This window comes from Rhincodon typus, chromosome 3 (assembly GCF_021869965.1).
Source record: "Rhincodon typus isolate 14 chromosome 3, sRhiTyp1.1, whole genome shotgun sequence".
Lineage (NCBI taxonomy): Eukaryota > Metazoa > Chordata > Chondrichthyes > Orectolobiformes > Rhincodontidae > Rhincodon > Rhincodon typus.
Window position 1 is genome coordinate 40,628,007 of NC_063334.1, and position 14,712 is coordinate 40,642,718.

A 14,712-nucleotide genomic window follows, 5' to 3' on the forward strand; every position below is an offset into this window, starting at 1 on the left:
ACAACGACACGTCATCTCCAATATAGAGATACATCTGTCACATACAATAGTCAAGATGTTGTTGCAAAGGCTCAGCAGCTTGATGATGCTTTACCTAAATAATGGGACAAAAATACAGGACGAAAATCATAGTTGACATTGCACTAGCATCAGCGGCAATACATCTCAGCAAATGTGCCAGCCTACTGTCACTGACCCATCATCCCAAAGAGAGACTGATAATTAAATGTTTTCAAATGAATTATTTTATATAATTATCCGTGATCAGTTCACACCGACAGCAACTTTTCTTTTAACTGACAAATGCAGAAGGAATTTTTTTAAAGCCAAATTTCAAAACTGGAACTTGCAATGAGCTGGTTGGTTCTCTTTTGGGCAAAAAGCAACAATCATTTAGCAGATGCAAAGAGTGAGAGACAATGCAGAAAATAACTGAGAAGGATAGTTAACATAATCACAAAATGCAGTAGATATTCTTCCAAAGACTTGAGATAGGTATTATTTCGTGGAATGGGTTTATAGATAATGTAGAGCAAGACAAAGAGAATGGATTGAGAAAGAGAGGGAAAGCAGGTTCCAAGTTAAAACAGCAAAGTTGAGAAAGAGAGCGATTTCAAGAAAAAGACTAAACTATTTCAATCTAGTAGCTTGTCTTTGTACTTCTCATCACCTTACCAACACTGTCATAATCTAGTCTCAAACAACAGTGTCTCCACATCCCGTTTAAACAATATCCTCATTTTTGCGAATTACCAAGACAATTCAGGTAAAGATTCTAAAATTCATATCCAAGCAAACTTGTCATCCTGGGTGTGATAAGGTCATCATTGTTTGTAACTCAGGGACTTGCAAGCTTCACATTTTCATAAATTTTGGAAGATCTTTGCAAAATCAATTACTGTCCCAATTTCAACTGGTGCCATATTTTGATGGGTGAGTTTTGACGTTAGGTTAAAACTTGGCTGCTTTGGAGGGAAAATCAAGGCCCAGGAGACTGCAACTCCTATTAGGTGACCCCATCAGGATTCAGACCTCTCTCAGAGGGTTTCCTGGATTTGGAAGTTCCAATCCAGAGGACTATCAGCTTGGGAGAGAAGCAAATGTACGTACAGTAAGAATTATTACTTTAATCTTGTCTGATGAATATTCAAGATGATAACTTTGCCTGCAAGCATTTTGATTTCAAGTACTGCAGTTGGATGAATCACGACCAAAACCTTGGGGGACACCAGTAACCAGAAACCGAACTGGACTAACCACATAAATACTATAACTCTAAAAGCAGGTCAGAGGCTCAAGATGCTGCAGGAAAAAACTCATCTCCTAACTTCCCACAGCCTGTCCATCATCTACAAGGCACCAGGAATGTGATGGAATACTCCCCGCTGACCTGAATGAGTGCAGCTCCAACAGCACTCAAGGAACTTGACATCAACCAGGACAAAGCAACCTGCTTGACTGGCACCACATCCACGAACATCCACGTCCTCCACCATTAACGCTCAGAAGCAGCCATGTGTACCACATACAAGATGTTCTACAGCAACTCACCAAAGATCTTTAGACAGCACCTTCCAAATTCACAATCACTTCCATCCAGAAGGACAAACACAGGGAAACACCACCATCTGTAACTTTCCTCCAAATCAGTCACTGATCCTGTTCCATAGGAATTCATTTGGTTCTTGCGATAAAGTCAAATAAGAGCATCAAAACAAAGAAGCTGGAAAAGGAAGATACAGGAGTGGAAATAAGGTACCACAGTGGAAAAGGGACAGACCCAAGTGAATACAAACACACAGGGAAAGGCAGAGAAATAATAGGGGCAGTAGAAAAGCCGGAAGATAGGCAGTATGAAACCCAGGAATGGGAACTTGATTAGTAGTGAAACAGGGAAAAAAAATTATTTGGGAGCTTGATTTCAATTAAGATATAATGTGGCATCTGTTTTCAACCGTTCTCTGCCTATTCGTTCATCCGGTGAAAATCACCTCTTCACGTCAGTTTGATTAGACACGTGAAACTTATAATAGTTTAAAGGGGTTGGCTAGTGCAGTTGGCTGGTTTACCCTGTCGAGTGATGCCAACAGCATGGATCCAATTCCCACACTGGCTGAGGTAATTATGAAGTACCATCATTTTGAACCTCTCCCCTGAGGTGAGATAACCCTCAAATGAAACCACCACCAGTCATCACTCTCTCTAATGAGGCAGCAGCCTATGGTTTGGTAGGACTTTGGCAACTTTATCTTTTTAAAGAAGTTTACCACTCATTTATATTCAAAACCAAGAGTTAAAATTGTTTATATTGGCGGCTAAGATTGAGCTGAACTTTCCCTCGGGAAATACTGGAATTGAAGATTCTTCGCATTCAAAGTGGAAACTCCTGTCAATACTGACTGTGGAGTAGGGCCATTGATCCTTGAAGGGAATTTTCACCTTGGTTGTCAACCTTTGTACAGGAAACATTTAACAATTGGAATTAGGATCCACAGATGATTACTTGCAAGGTCGGTGATCTGTTTCTCATAGTTGACCCCAGTTTATTCTAACAGACAAGCTGTGTTGCACACAGGTTAGAACAGCATGCAGTTCACCGAGGCAGCAAGCGTTCCAAAATACTACTACGGGAATGTCATGTGGCGAAGTAGCATTACTTTCACTGCTAACTGTGAAGCATCATAGTTTATTTCATTGACAAAATATCAGACTCTTCTGAGTTACAATAAGTTAATGCACGATTACAAGCAGATTCCAATACCTACAGAAACAGCCAGGATGTATTTGAAAACATTGCATTAAACATTACACCAGCTAAAACAGAGAGCTATATGTAATATATTTGGTTTTCAATAGACTGCAAGGCCAGAGAAAAGACAGATACTGACTCTTCATTTCATGGTTATGTCACAGCAAGGAGATGATGATGTGCACTGTGCTCTCTATGTTAATAGCATCACAAACATCACTGGAAGATTTCTTACATTGATTATTTCTGATTAAAAGCCATAGAAGTTCTAAAAGAACCTGTTCACTTGTTCTTCAATGTACAGTAGGATCATTGCACTGTTAATCTGCAATAAACAGAAGTAGTCTTGTCCTACAATCAGTGAATCTAATATGCCCAAAAAGGTTGATCCAAAAGCAGATGTACAACATTAAATATCTGTATCTAATTCACCTTGGAACTGAAACTTAAAATATCACAACTTACATCTGTCTTGTCAGTTGTATACTTTGTATCATCACTTACACAATATCTAACTTCAATTACATGGTTTCAACTTATCCCATTTAATGCATCACTTAGAAGTGCACTTACAATGGGAACCTTTGCCCCTCATGAATTATTTCCTGTTTCTATTTGTAACAGAAAAAAAATCTATTTCCTTCTTTTCCATGTTAAGAAATTATTCAGTTTCAGATTCACCGCCACCCATTAATCCTTTTTTTTTGGTTCCTTCACTGTCTCCAACCTTCAAATTTCCAAATGAGCATCTGTTATCATATTTCTAACAGTTATCAAAATCCACAAAATAGGTTGTACAAAGAGCTTTGCACATCATTCTTCCACTGCCTTGGCAAAAGTGCAGCCCAGCACAGTCTTCATTCCACCCCATGACCACACTAAAGAAAACTGCAGGGAAGAAGCCACAAAGTAAAAATCTCAATTCCCACTCAAAGCTAATAAGAGGACTGGAATCCAGCACTCAATACGCTGATCAGATCTGTGTTCCGGGGTCTATCAAAAGACAAAAAAAACGTATTCAGCCTTGTACAGAAGATACTGGTAGACATGGAGCAGACAGCCCACGGGTGGCCTGACTCAAGCTACCTTCAGAGCTCTAATGACTGAAGCATACAACAAATCCCAAAATATTTGTTAATGTATTCTACCAATGCTATTTTACAGCAGTAAATTGAAGATTAAGAAACTATTGTGGACAAAAGCAATATTGATACCAAATAATGGGAGAGCTCACTGAGGAATTTCTTGAGCTGCATCCTACATTTGAAAAACAGTTGGACACATGAGTTGGAGCAATTGGTGCTCAGCAATGAAGCTTCCTTATTCAGACACACAGGTCTTGTATACTACAACTGCAGGTAGAGTAGCGCCCCCTCTGTGCCAAACCCCAAGTGCAGCAGTGTGACACCTTATTCCATTTACTAGGTTCTCTGAGTCACATCAATGTGACCTACCAAATTAAAGGCCAGCTCATAGTGTGAACTCAAACCTAACAGAAAAGATGAACTATGATTGCCCCATACTCCTGTCACACAGAAACCTTACAAATCACAGATAGCAGAGACTTCCATCAATACGTAAGCTCACGGCCAAAATGTGGAAATGAAAGTAAATATTTCACTGCACAATCGTACTCCCCTCAGCACTATTTACATTTGTTAATTGCGACGCCTTCCGAAAAGATTAAGAGAATTATTTCACACAGATGATGCAATTATATGTGGCATAAAACTATTACTTCAAAGATTTGTGGAGTCCTGGAATAGAAAGCAAAGTGCCAGAAAAATAAGAGAAACAAAGTGTCAAAAATCGATTTGGTAAACCTTTCCTGGAAAGCAGATTCCTCTCAGAAGGACTATAAAGCTGATGGTTATTTACTGTGATTTTCAGTCCACTTCCCCATCCTTCACAGAACTGAATTTGAAAAGCTCCAGAAAATCAGACATAGTTCTGAGTAATTATTGAAGAGTAGAGGACACTCAGAGTAAAGTACAATTTCTTAAAAGCACTCCTTAGGCAATACAAGAATAGCAACTTACCACTGTACCATTAGACTCTATATTATTCCAACAAAGGTGGTCTTTTTTTTCAGTCAGAACACCTCACTGCTACTTAAAACTCTATTTTTTTATTATAACATCATTCCTACAATACAATTCATCTCTAAAGGCTTCATAGTGTCTGTTTGTCACCTCTCATTCTTGTTGAAGACCTCATCAATTTAACAGACATAAAAAAACAAATACAATCTAACAGCGATAAGGCACATTAGTGCAGTCAACATTTCTATAGATCTTCTCTTTCTTCCTCTCTGCTCAATCTCATAAACACAAACCAAGTCAAAGAAATAAAGCTTTCACATCAATGTTGGACAAAGCACTTCACATAATAGAGTGCAGTGATCCCAGAATGTGACATTTACCTGGTCTGTCCAAAACAAGGCTGAAGAATAATAAAGAGATAACAAGGTGTAGAGCTGGATGAACACAGCAGGCCAAGCAGCATCAGAGGAGCAGGAAGGCTGATGTTTCGGGCCTAGACCCTTCTTCAGAAAATCTCCAGCAGATTCTCTAGCATCTGCAGTTCCTACTATCTCTGAAGAATAATAAACACCTATTTACTTCTATTGAGTCAATGGTGGTACACTACGTAGAAAATCAATACATTCTTTTTATTACACTATGAAATAAATCACGAGGGCTTGTAGTAACGTTCAGACTTTTTAATGACATACAGTTGCTTTTACCTAAAACAGTACAGGAATAAGCGAGTACAAAGAAGCCGTTCAGCCCACTGAGCCTGTCCCACTATTCACGACTGAACATCCGCTTCAATGCCTTTTTCTTCTCATCACCGCCACATTCCAGAAAACCCTTGGTATGGAGAAATCTGACAATCTCTACTTTAAACATACCTTCTGAAATACGTATTGTCTCACTGACTTTCTCTTTCACCTTTCCTCTTGCCACCATCTTCTCTTTAGAAGGTATGACATATCATGAGAATACTACTCAAAGAACATTGTCACAGAGGTAAACAATGAGCCTTGGTGGAAAGTAGTGACAGACTGGTCACAAGATGGCACAGAGGAGGAAGACCATCTTATCTATCTCAGAAACATCAACAGCCTTCTCTCACAGAATTCAATTGTCTATTACCTGATTTAATTTCTTTTGCATTTCCTGTTGGTAAAGCTATACTTATTGTACTTGTTGAATGTGTGAAGTAACTTGCTACTATTGGTCTAAAAGTTTCCCTCACTAGTTTATCCTGATGTGGAGGTGCCAGTGTTGGACTGGGGTGGACAAAGTCAGAAATCCACAGCACCAGGTTATAGTCCAACAGGTTTATTTGAAAACACAAGCTTTCAGAGCCTCAGTCCTTCTTCAGGTCTTAGGCCTAACACCTGAAGAAGGACTGAAGCTCTGATAATTTGTCCTGTGTCAACTTGAAGCACTAATCCAGTTGAATCTCTCCTATACCATTTACTGCCTATGTGTCTGTGAGGTCACATCTAAGTTAATTTGTGTCAAGGCTGAAATACCTATTCTTGTTTGCAATGGCAACAGTGGGAATTATCATGGCTCCTTCTTCCTGGTAATGCTTGGCACCGCTAATTCGGTATTGAGCTTGCCTCTTGCCCAAATAGGATAGTTGCACTTCAAGATGGCATCATGCAAGTGACACGGTTGGGACCTATAGATAAGTCAGGCAGCGTGCTGGAAGTTCAGTTCACAAGCTCTCACAGTAGGCAGCCACTAATGTAAATCAGAAGTGGCAGCAGTGCCACCAGTGATCCCTGGACTCTCGACTCAACACCTTACTCCACAACAATATCACCCCAGTATCAAGAATCTGCTATTTTACATCCCTAATTCACAGAGAATCTAAGCTTACATTGTTCTAGGATTTTCACCTCCATTATTGTTCCAGGAATTTTGTTCTATCCATTGAAGATTCTTGCTGTCAAAATAATTTCTGACATTTGACTTCAGCCAGTTTAAATCCATATCCCCTCATCAAACTCTTGATACTTAAATTGATGCAATATTCCAGTTTTATTCCATCCGTCAAGGTATTCTTTCAGACATCTCCTTTTCTGAATTAAAAATATTACTCGCAAGTTTCTCCCACTGTCCCTCAAAACTCAGACCACTTGTTTAACCCTCAAGTTTTCACTCACTCTATCTTAGTTGAAACAGTTCAGTACAACTGGGAATTGTTTCATTGTCACAGAGGACCTTCACTTTCTTGCCTAGACAGCTATATTTTGCATGCAGTTAGGAACTATTTGTAACACATTTAGCATCGAACCATTCTTGAATGTGAGCCCATCCTTCAATGAATACCCCCACCCTTGCTATTTTCAGCCAGACTAATCTGATATTGAACTCAGTGGTCACTATTTAAAGCGAAGCATTTAAAGCAGAAATGAGGAGAAATGTCTCTCTCAAGAGAGTCAACTGTTTTTCAAATGCTGCTTCTACCATCTTCTGAGGAAGAAAATCTTGAAATACTTTTAAGGCAGAAGCAGACAGATTCTTAAGAAGCAAGAATAAAAGATTATCAAGGATGGAAGGGTGAGGTGGCAGTGTGGGTTGACAGGAATGTGCAGTAATCAGATAAGCCATGATCTTGATCTTATTGAATAATGAAGCATGCTAGAGAGTCCAAGTGGACTACTCCTGCTCCTAATTTGATTCTTTTACTTAATCACCTCGTAAATTGTCCAAAACAGCAACTCCTAAGATTTTCCTTCCTTCAGTGATAGCTGTAATATGGAATCACTTCATTGGAAACAGTCCACAAAGCACTGGCGAGCCTAGTCATGTATAGATCATCAAAATGTCTAGAACATGTTCAGAAAATAACTCAAAAGGTGAATGGAATATTGTTTTTTTTCTACAGGAGGATGAGAACACAAGAGTTTCAATGCTTTGCTTCAGCTGTTCAAGTCTGGTTAAACTACACCAGACAGTGAGCAATTCAAGGCACCACACCTTGTGGAACATGCACGAGCTCTCTGAAGTTAAACATGTACCAGAATGATACTTGAAATAAGCATTAAATCACAATCTCAAGGCTGAGGAACATGGTCCTTTCTGAGATGAAATTAGTAACCATTTCCTCACACAAAGGATGGTAAAGATGTGAAGCTGTCTTGCACAAACAGCAATTAATGCAAGATCCACAATTAATTTTGATACGAAGATTGATGATTGAGGCAAAAGACAAGTATTTGGAATTAGGTTACACATCAGCCATCACATTACTGAATGGCATAATAGGCTTGGGAGATTAAATGGCCTCCTCCTATTTCTATGGAGTAACGAAATGCAAATGAAAAGCTACCATAATTTGGTGTTCCCTATAAACTCCATGCATTTGAGAATGAAATTCAATCACTGTGGACCACTTAGCTATTGAAATCTCCTCAGTATCATCCTAATTTCAATGAATTTCTAGCAAATGCATAATTGCTTCCCCACTGTTTACAAAGATACAATTTGGTTCATATCACACTGGTTGTTAAAAGTAGTCCAGTTGATGGAACAATTGTGATAATCACTAAAAATGCATGGTAATGTTTATTGATCTTATTCCCAAGTGATTCCAACAAGTACAATTGCCTTTTCTTTAATCAGTTGCCACATCCTTCTACATTATCTGGTAGAAGCTTTCAACTATCTTGACATCAAAAACATAAAGCAGAATCATCCCCCCCAACCCCTGAAAAGGCAGTGAGGCAAGGAGAAAGAAGGGGATGTTAATCAGCACTGTTGGAATCGAAGAAGTACATACCACGTAGCTACCACCACAGAAATTAAGTTCGGGGTAGGAAAGCCCAAGTTTCACTTGACTGCCAATGATGACTACTTTCTGTCTCATCCCATCTAGGTTAAAATTCCTCCAGTTTCAGGCAGGAAGAGAAATAATCGGCCTACCAGCCTCATGAAGCTGTGTGGGCAGACTGCCAGTTTCTTTGTGGGGTCCGGGAGGGGAATGAAAGGAGACATGGAGACAGAGTCTGCCATAGTGCTGCCGAGTTCTGGAGATACCAGTCTCTTATCGGTCAGCAGATTCAGGTGAGCAGGACTTCCTGCTCCAGGGCTACAAGTCCTGCCAGAAGGCCCATTGCCAACCAACCAGCTGCCTGATTGCTAGAACATACAGCTGGCTCTTGAGTTACCTTCCTGGAAAATCCTTGGTATTAGTTGAAAAACAAGAAAATCTCAGCCAAAGCCCATGAACTCCCATTAACTTTTACATTTCAAGATTTACAAACAACAAATGTACTTATGAAGCAAATCTAGCTGGAGGGAGAAGAGAAAATTGTGCTTTATTAAGAATGCAAACAATGTACAACTTTTGTTTTGATCATACCAGTCTCCCTGCAGACTATCAGAATGTTTTGTCAGGATTGCTGTGAAACTGTGCAAATTTAAAAATGATCAGCTAAACAACTAGAGGCATGGTCAATACAGAGATTTGAAAATCAATTTCTTACATTTGCACTCAAACACTCATCTCGGAGTCATCTGAGTCAACACAAAGGTCAACTTAATGATAAACTGGCCTCATGTCAGGTTTCTTTACAATGCAGGTTGATTACTTCAATTCAGGTTCTGATCAGACAGAACCCCTTATCTATTGCTCAATCCTGCCCCTCTCAGGACTTTAACAGGCTTGCTTGAAAGATTGTTCTAACCACGTGATTGGATACAGTGGTGCTTGACATTTAGAGAGCAGGAGAGGATAGATAAAGACCCGAGTTTCTGCAATGCCAACAAGAGTCTCTACTTTGGTCAAAATGCAGCCGGGGCCAATCTAGAAGTCCTACCACAGATCTGCCATTTTTGCTGGGTAGGATTAGGAGGCACGTATATCCATGGTTCAAACAGCCAAATGCACATGCTAAACACATGCTTTCAGCCAGATCAATTTTGAACAGTGAGATTTCCAAAACACAACTTCTGCACTTCAGACTCAAAGTAGCTTCTAAGTGCCGTCACCTGTTCAGAGACTAAGAGAAAGAAAAATTAGGAGAACGCTGTTCAGAGCTATCCAAAGTTCTAAAGTTTACAGAGTTCTTTGGATCCACTGGATAGGGCGAGAGACATGTTTCAGAGATGCTCAGTGTCCTTTGCAAGGGACCAAGTATCCTTTGATTTGTTCAAAATAGAAATGAATATGTATAAAAAGCAGACAACCTCACTCAAGTTGTCAAGCTCTCAGAAACTATCAGACAAACTATTTGACAAGCCCTCAAGTTTAAACATTCTACTATTGATATTTTTCAAAGTAAAACTATATGCAGTCTTTAAAAAATAAACATCAATGGTTTCTATTTCACTCTTCATTGATACAACTTTACAGCGCTTTATGATAGTGAATTATCACAGTAAATCATGATCACACATCATATATCAGTTCACAGTTTGAATGAAAGCTATAGTGTCTTTGAAGTGGAACTAATTTTTTTTGTTTTTAAAGGAATTAACTAGTTGAAGGAAATGATTTTTTTCAAAAAATCCACGAGAATGATGTTTTTAAATGGTAAATTCATCGGTAGGAAACTAAGAATTATGCCTTATTTCATCTGTACATGGATCCTTGCTATTCCTGCACATGTATATAGTGTGAGACTTGGCAAGGAAAGTGCAACAGAAATGGCAATTGTCAGGGTATTGTGTTAGCTTGGCATTTAGTTGGCAGGGACATTAATGGGCCATTGTGGTTGGTTAGAGATTATTAGGGACCACAGGTGGACAGTAGAGTGTTGGTATGGAGGCATCAGAAGACATAAGGCATGTGGGGAGGTCGCATGGGTTGTCATGAACGGAGCATGGTGTGTGAGAGTGCAGTTAGGGTTTCTTTTTTGCTTTACTGCATTTTTCTTTTTAAAAGACAGCTGCAACAAAATTCCAGAGCAGGAAGACAGACTTTTTTCACAGTCCACCTCTGCAACTGGAGTGGTGACCAATACAAAAATAGTGTGGGCCCAAAGGCTGAATGTCAATGGAAGAACAAATGTACAATGAGGACATGCGAGCACAAAAACACTTGAAATTTTTCATCTTCAAGACACTTAAAAGGCCCTCACAGCTGAAGATACCTTTTTTGTCAAGTTTGTATAAGTCTGTTGGGCACTGGATTCTGTACCCAAGAGGACTGAAAAGTGACTTATCCCTTCACCTGACTCTATTTACAAAGGCAAAGGAGTCTTTGACTTCACATGCCTGCCCTAGACACCAATGGATGGTGCAGCTGATTTCAAAACTGGCAGAAGTTCAGGCAAATAATCTCCAGCAGATTATTCGGCCGGAGTCCTTCCAAAGCGGGTTATAAAGAGGGGAAAAGTCAAGCCCCATCTCTTCAAAATTTTTATTTCTCACCAAAAATAAAACTCACTCTGAAAACTAAGTAAGAAGTAAGAAGTAAATTAAAAAGCTGCACCTTTACAAAGACAATGTTTGTTTAAAGAACCAGCATTAGCTTAATACTTTTCATCTTAATGCTTGAATGGGCAAAAACATATTGCGGGCAATTCATTCACATCTGGATTTCTAACAACCAGACCTTTCCTATTGATTTAAAATGCATGATTTACTACTTAATTATGAACAAATATTGTGAACTTGGTGTCTTTTATGAATTATACAGAATGTAGAACAGTACAGCACAGGAACAGACTCTTCAGCCCATGATGCTGTGCCGAACATGATGCCAAATTAAACTAATCCCTTCTGCCTGCCCTTAGCCCATATCCCTCCACATTAACTTCCACATTCTTGAAAATTTTCCTACAGAAATGGAACACAAAAATGTTTTTTTTCCAACCTCTGACACAGTGCACCTGAAAAAAAGTATCTAAACAGAAATACATACCAAAGTTAATAGTGTGTTTTCCTCAGCCTTTGATGCACCATCTCAAAGTTTTGGAATGAAGTAAATGCATTTTCAACACATCTTTTAAAAACATTTTCACTTACTTTTAGAGCTTATTCTGTGATTTACTGCAACGGTCATCTTACTAGTTTTGAATGAGCAAAGTGTCTGAATCAGACAGACATAACTCCGACACCTAAACATCTGTCAATGTTTCAAGGATGAGTCATCTGTAGTTACAATGCTACCTGGATATTTGAATCTATTCTACCATATTGCTATTGCTACTCTTGAACCATCTTCACAATGGAACTGCTTGCAGGAAATAGGAAAAAGCACAGCAACTAACAGCTATTTCTTACAGGGTGTGACTTTAACTTCAAAGTTCTGCTTGCAACAAACAGCTCCATTGCAAAATGACAGCTGTGTACTCTGTTGCACAGTGCTTTTTGTATGTTGCTATTACCATGTTCCAATCAAAATCTCTGGAGCATTTCTGCAATTCTTTCCAGGATCTCGTTTTCAATGACTACCAATGGATAGGATTGGCCAAGAAATTATTGATAAAACGAAAATTATGATACTTGAGTTAGAGAAAGAAAAGTACAGTTATGTTGAAAATCATTGGGAATTGACACTGTAAGATTATGGCACTCATCTTAATACTTGGAGTTCAGCACAACGATTGACAGTTTAAGATGATCAAAGACATTTATCATTCCATCAAGAACATGAGAACCATACCATCGCTACTTTAACACAACCTTAGTTTCTGTAACATTGGAGATCTAATCTGCATGCGAGTACAGAAGCAAAGAATAAAGTCACTAGCTAAACAAAGCATACAGTCACTGTCTTAGGTGAGATGCACTAACTGCAACTGTACTGCAGACAGCTTAACTGCACTTGCAAACTATCACAAAATAATTATGTTGCAAGAGGCTGCTCGGACCATTGCTCCTGCACCAACTCTTCAAAAACGTATTATTATCAAGTGTCAATCTCCTGCTTTTTCCCCACAACCTTGCACGCTATTTTTATCTAAATAATCATTTAATGCCCTCTTAAATACTGAATTGAACCTGTCAGTGTTTTCCATACCCTAACTACTTACGGACTACTCACATCATCCTTGCTTTTTTTGCACATCATTTTAAACCTACACCCTCTCGTCCTTTTTTCTTTCCCAAGCAGGAACAGTTGCCCCCTATCTACTCTATCCAATCTGCTCATGATTTGAAAAACCTGATCAGACCTCATTTCACCTTCCTGCTCTTCAAGGAGAGTCCCATCTTCTTCAATCTATTCTCACAACTGAAGTTTCTCATTCCTGGAACCATTCTTGTAAATTGTTTCTGCATTTATGTTTCCCATAATGTACACAATATTCCAACTGAAGTTCAACAAGTGTCTTATACAACTTCAACATCACCTCCTTGCTCTTGTACTCTATGCCATAAATAATAAAGCTGAGAACATTTCTGAAGAAGGGTCCTGACCCGAAACATCAGCTTTCCTGCTCTTCTGATGTTGTCTGGCCTGCTGTGCTCCTCCAGCTCCACATTGTGTTATCTCTGACTCCAGCATCGGCAGTTCTTACTATCGCTGAGAACGTTGTTTACTTTATTATTCTCTCCACCTGTCCTCTGATCTGTGCACATCTGCACTCATTGCTCCGACACCCGCTTTCGAGTTGGACCGCACTCCCCCCCCTACCCTTGCCATTTTAAACTCTGTGTGTCGGATCTAGTTCCCGCTCCTTGCAAATATGTCACATTATGAGCCCAACTGACAATTTTAAATGGACGTTAGTGTCATTCTTAGCACATACAAGATTATTTAGCAAATGCTGTTCATTTGCAGAAGCACGTATAACACTAGGTGTGATATTTGCAGTTTTGCAAGCTGGTTGTGTATGGTCAATTCCTTGCTTGTTGAGAACAGCCAAAGTGATATATTGTTTGATGTGATACACAAACACATGGCCTAAATGCTAGCATCATGCTGGTACTGAAATTCATGCACTACATGAATCATTTCTGTACTTAACAGGACAGTTAACAGTTTTTGTTAGTTCAATTTCTGAGGGCAATGCCTTCATCAAAAAAAACCTGGTAGTTAACTGTCAGTCATTATCTAACTGGTGCATTGACCACCACAACACACCTATTATTGGCGAGTCTATACACCAACCAATTAGTTCTCTTTGACAAAATAAAAATGTTGTTGTCCATTCGTACTGATATTTGCCGAAAATTTCTTTGATGAGAAGAGGCATTTTTTCCAACAAACTATGTATTTTTAAGCAACATATAACAATTAGAGTAGAACTTTATTGGCAGCCACCAAAGAATAGGAAAATAAATACTGAAATACATCTTTAATATAAAAAGAAAGTGCCCTCAGATATATTTACAAAAAGAAATGAAAATGTAGTATTGGTAGCTGAGGCAGAGCATCTATTGTTGACCACAGGCAGCTACTGCAACTTATTTTTACTGCAAAATAGATAGTATCCCTGTAGGCTACATCATTACATCTGCCAAAATTTTCTGCCCAAAAATGTGAAATAGCATTACAAAGAAGTTATAAAAAGAATGAAACCACAACAAGATGTAACTCAGATTAGTCAATGCTGAAATGGAACTCAATTTTCTGAGGTGTATTACTGCAGAAATGCAAATCCTCAGCTCATGAGTTTATGACAATTGAATGGAGAAATCTTCTTTCATCATAGAATCCCTACAGCGTGGAAAAAGGCCCTTTGGCGCAACAAGTCCACACTGACCCTTGGAGCATCCCATCCAGACCCATCCCTTTATAACCCACCTAAGCTACACATCCCTGAACACTATGAGCAATTTAGCATGGCCAATCCACCTAACCTGCACATCTTTGGACTGTGGGAGGAAACCAGAGCACCCGGAGAAAACCCACACAGACACGGGGAGAATGTGCAAACTCCACACAGACAGTCACCCGAGGGTGGAATCGAACCCAGGTCCTTGGTGCTGTGAGGCAGCAGTGCTAACCACTGAGCCACCATGCAGCCCTTCTTTGACTTTGTATTGCTC

General features: G+C 39.3%; 1 protein-coding gene across 5 annotated transcripts in view; it reads right to left on the minus strand.

Moving 5' to 3' along the window:
- The window catches only part of LOC109939107 (receptor-type tyrosine-protein phosphatase delta), a 542,862-nt gene that overhangs the window by 415,543 nt on the left and 112,607 nt on the right, over positions 1–14,712 (minus strand). The window lies entirely within an intron of this gene.